This window comes from Podarcis pityusensis, assembly GCF_964106645.2.
Source record: "Podarcis pityusensis genome assembly, chromosome: 5".
NCBI classification, from domain to species: domain Eukaryota; kingdom Metazoa; phylum Chordata; class Lepidosauria; order Squamata; family Lacertidae; genus Podarcis; species Podarcis pityusensis.
Genome location: NC_138032.1, coordinates 21,436,141 through 21,441,448, shown reverse-complemented (window position 1 = coordinate 21,441,448; position 5,308 = coordinate 21,436,141).

The following is a 5,308-nucleotide window of genomic DNA, read 5'->3' as shown; positions in this document are numbered from 1 at the left end:
GGCGAGTTACATAACCGATATGCATCCAGTCTGTAAAAGACAAGTCAGGAAAAGCAAAACATTTTTTTTCCCCACCAGGTGCTATCACTCTCTGACTCATAAATTCATTGTTTTGACTCTAGAGGAGGGACAACTGGCATTATCAGGTGTGCAACCCAACCTATGCCACATTGACTTGGAAGGAAATACCAGAGAGTTAAGTGAGACTTACACCCAAGTTAGTGCGAGTGCATAAGATTTCCACTTCTCTTCCTGGTTACCTCTGTGCTCCACAAACTAGGGCATATTTTGGGTTGGGCTTTTGAATCTTTATCTCTAGTGATTAGGGTTTCTAGTTTTCGCCTGTTCAGGCCAAGTTTCATTCCCAGTAAAGGAATTTACAATACCTTTGGGCAGTGGAGTCCGGTTTCCATTGGGACAGGGTGCAAGGAGGCCAACGGTAAATAGAACCAGAGCCAATTCTAATTGGGAGCTCTCTAATTCTGGTTTTGTCCCCATCCTTCTCCCTGCTGAGTTGTACAACGGCAACACTGGATTGAACAAAGGCAACATCCCTGTTGTTTCTTGAGCTAGGAAGGCAAGCAGAGCCACCCCAGGCTCTGTGAGTACAGGGGGAGGTCTTGGCAATACAACTTGCAGAGGACTCCTTCCTTGACCCTGCTAGAGGCATCTACTTTGAGCTCCTTCTCCAGTCTGTTTTCTGGAATGAGAGAGCAGGTGACAGCTGCTCCTTGTACCTGGCAGCTGTCAAGAGCAGCAAGCAGCCTGTTCTCCCCCTCTGGGCAGTGATGCAGATTACCAAACCTCACCACTGCCCAGAGGGACAGGGCAGGTGTGAACAGCTTCTCCTGTTCCTTGTAGGCCCTCCCAGGGCCTTTTGACCCACAGACACTGCCTTCCAACACCAACCCTAGAGGCAAGGGAATGACTCCAGCCACCACTGCTCCCGCCCCATCCTTTTTCTCTTGCAAAACAGGCAGCCATTGTGGCTAGTTTTCCTCCGGTTCCGATAACTAATCTCTCAAAATAACTTAACAACTGTGTTTAGCCCCCTTTCCCAGTCACATTGAGGTTTCAGAAGGGGCGGTGGCCTTCCTGTACAAACTGGTTTTCAGAGCGGCGGCTGGGCTTTGCTGCACCTTTTATCTGAAAGAGGACCTGGCTCGGGTGACTTGCAAGCGAGATCTATACCACACAACAGCCTGAGTCATTCAGAACCTTTCCTTTTAGTTGTCTCAAAGTTCAGCTATCTGTGTTTGAGAAAATGAAAATGCAAACACACTTCAGTTTCAGGCAGCTGACTACAGAGGGTGATGCAGCTGGACGCAGCCTTGATTTCATTGGAATGTCCTCCTTGGTAAGTATGCTTATAAACACAGCCTTAATGAGAGAAGGGCCTCTTCACCTTCCAGAGTTATTTTTCTCTGAGCTGTTAAGAAACCAGAAGGTAGAAAACAAAGTTCTTTCAAAGGCGCTGGTCCCACAATATCCCCCCCAAACATGAACGGCTCATAGACGATTAAAAAAAAATAAAAATCCTACGAGCCAGGTTAATTAAAATAGTGTTTAGAGACAGTATAGCTGTGTTTACCACACACAAGTGGTGCTTACGACCATTCAGCCCCATTCAGAGAATGTGCAAAGGCATGAGGTATTCAGGGCACATTTCCACGGGGCAGATTAAGAGGCCCGATGGGCTGTAGTTGGCCCCTCGGCTGGAGGCTCCCCCCCCCCCACACACAATACCCTGCAGCTTGAAAGAAGTGGTGGTTTGGCTCACCCTAGACTCACTGGTTTGAGCCTGGGACTGAATCAGCTTTGGTCATCTCGATGGATGGCCTTCATCGGGAATATATGTGGGGCTGAAGTTGACCCAGAAAATGTCACTGGTGCAAAAAAGTGGCAGCTAAGCTGCTCGTTGGAAAGAATATCACCACCTTGGCTGAAAGAATTACAATGCCCTGTACAGCTTGGGAACTCGAGATACTTAAAAGAGCATCTCGTCTTTTATATTCCCAACCAATCACAGTGCTCTGCCGGAGAGGGCATCCTGCAGATTCCATCTCATCTCATCAGGAAGCCATTTCCACACAATGTCAGAATCAGGCCTTTATAGTGGCAGAACCTACCCTTTAAAACTACGGTAGTCCCTCCTGTTACAGGTTAGACAATTGCCTTCTCTGCTGTTGTTCAGCATCTGCTGAAGACTTCTCTCTTTCAACAGCATTCTAAGAGGAGATTATTTTCTCTTAGTCAGTATCTGTATTGGTTTTGAAATGGTTTTTTTTAAACACTCGTATTGTTTTATCTGTTTTTATGTATATACAAGTGTTTTATACATGCTTTTATTGTACGATGAAATCACTTTGAGATGCTTCGTAAGAACCAATTGATAAATGAAATTATTATTATCGTTATTATCATCATCACAGGGTTCGGCAGAAGATAGATCAGGATCTACTGGTAGATTTTTGAGTGGTTTGAAGTAGATCAGCAAGGTTTCTGGTTCCCGGTTGTATCACAACAAAAAGGGGTTTTCCCCCTCTTCTAAATTTGGCTGCTGATATAAAGAAAACCTGGCTGGTGGTGGGAAGCAGATTCTAGAGTGACCGGACTCTTTAATTAAGTTCTGGTACTGAAAATGAATTCCTGGGTTGAGCATGTACTCAGAGGCACGCTTTTTCTTAAATCTAATTGTACAGTATACCCACCCACTACCAGCCACGTTTTTGCACCTGACTCCAGGGTCCTGAGGTCTCAGAAGTCTTGTAGTTTTTCTACATTCATTTTTTTTTAAAATATTTTTTTCCTAGCAAACTGTATTACAAAAATAATATTGATTAAAGTATAAATATAAATTAAGCCCTCCTCCCCCACTAGGAGAGGGTTTTTTTAACCTTCAAATTACATTTCTTTAAAACACTATATAGTCTACAAGCAGGATTAAGAATCTTCTGTGTAATGTAATATTCGATCTGCTATAATATATAACACTAATTTTCCCCTTACAGCATTCATTTTTTTATAACCTATAATCAAAACAAATGACTCCATTAATTAGATCCACATTTCATTTTTCTTAATTCCTCTAACCCTTCTTAAAATGATCCTATTTTTCCTTTTTTAAAAACCCAAACCATTTCATATGCAGTTGGAACTGTTCTACCAGATTCCTGGCTATTTATAAAATCAATAAACAAAAACCAGTCTGCCAAAAACTTGTCCGTCTCTCTTTGACCTCTCATTACTTGAAGTTTGTGAGACAATCTTTCCAGTACAGCTAATTGCCAAACTTCTTGTAAAAACACCGAGCAGATCCCACAAACTCAATGTTGCCCATCTGTCATTTATCACACATATAGGATTTATCCCCCCCCCCCACCACCACCACCAAGATTCTCACAACAACCCCGTGAGATAAGTTAGGATGAGAGAAGGCAACTGGTCCAACATAATCCTCATGGGTAAACAGAGATTTGTACCAAACCCTCTGTCCACTTCCCTGTACTGGTTCTTAGTCAAAACGTCTCAACTCCTCCACATGCAGCTGCTGGGTGACCTTGGGCTAGTCACACTTCTTTGAAGTCTCTCAGCCCCACTCACCTCACAGAGTGTTTGTTGTGGGGGAGGAAGAGAAAGGAGAATGTTAGCCGCTTTGAGACTCCTTCGGGTAGTGATAAAGCGGGATATCAAATCCAAACTCTTCTTCTCTTCGTCTCAAGTGTCAAAGCCAAGATGTAAAGAAGTGTGCCTTCTGCACTTGCAGAAAGCTGCAGAGTGAAGGCGCCAGCTGTCAGGTGCACCTCTGTGGGGAGAGAGTTCCTCAGGTTAGGGGTCATCACAGAGTAGGCCCTCTCCTGGGCCACCACTGAGCCTCGGAGGGTGATGGAGTCATCAAGACCTCTGCATCTGAGAGGGTCTGCATCTGAGAGGGTCTGTAGGGAAGGAGTCAGTGTTTTGCCCTGTCTGTGGACCACCTTCACAACAGAGAAGCTACTATCCTACTTTAAAGATGATGGCCCTCAAGCTGAAGGAAGCTACTGCTTGATGGGCTGCCTGGTCCAAGTCGGGCTTAAGGATGAAGAGCCACAAGGGGCCTTGAAGTTGACCATCTACATGCAGCAGACTGAACAGGCACAAAGGTCACTTGATCACACAACACCCCCCCCCCCCCCACTATGGTGAGATGTATTGCATTTCTATTAAATTTATCTGAATTGTTTCAAAAATTGCACCTAAACATATCGTCGACAGTATATTTAAAATTATTTTAAATAATATTTAAAATAACAGAATGTCTATGGTTTGATGCTGGCATTTTTATTCTCAATGAAAAAATAATGTATTTTTTAAAGGTGGTTTTCCAATATAATAAATGAATAAACACAGTAAATTCATCTCCAATGACACATTTTCTGGGTCAATAAATTTTGGGTGTTAATTCAAGAAGAAAGAAAGAAAGAAAGAAAGAAAGAAAGAAAGAAAGATCTATTACCGCAGCAGCAGCAGGAATCCACCAACCCAAAATACAAACAAGGCTGCAAGTGCTTTGGAATTTTTATTATCAGAATCTAAAGATTTGTGTGTTTTGAGCTGTTTCTTGTCCTCAAGGGCAGTTTCTGAAATAAATGTACAATATTTTACTCTCAAACCAATATAAGGATATCATGTACAATAATAAGAAAATAAAGTACAACTCCAACCCCCGCTTTCCCGACAATCTATTAGCAGAGCCATGAACTTTAAAAGAACAACACTTCTTTATCTGGAACTCTTTTCCGAAGGGAAAGAGCAAGAGAGAAATGTTTTAGAGGAAGAACTCGCAAAATATCAAGTACCAGTATCATAAAAAGCAATGAACAAATCAATTTGTATTTAGTACACGGTCCTTGTGTTTTGTACCACAGATAGGGAAGTTATGGCCCTCCAGATGTTGTTGGACTCTAGCTTTCATCATTGAATTGTATAGTTGGAAGGGACCCCAAGTGTCATCTAGTCCAAACCTCCGCAATTCAGGAATCTCAGCTAAAGCTTCCATGACAGATGGTCTTCCAACTTCTGCTTAAAAACCTCCCGTGAAGGAGAGTCCACAGCCTCCCAAGGGAGTCTGTTTCACTGTTGAATATCTCTTACCATCAGAAAGTTCTTCCTGATGTTTAGCCAGAATCTCCTTTCTTGTAACTTGCAGCCATTGGTTCAGGCCATGGATAGGCAAACTAAGGCCCAGGGTCCGGGTCCGAGCAGCGCACGGAAACGCTGTTTACCTTCCCGCCGGAGCGGTACCTATTTATCTACTTGCACTTTGATG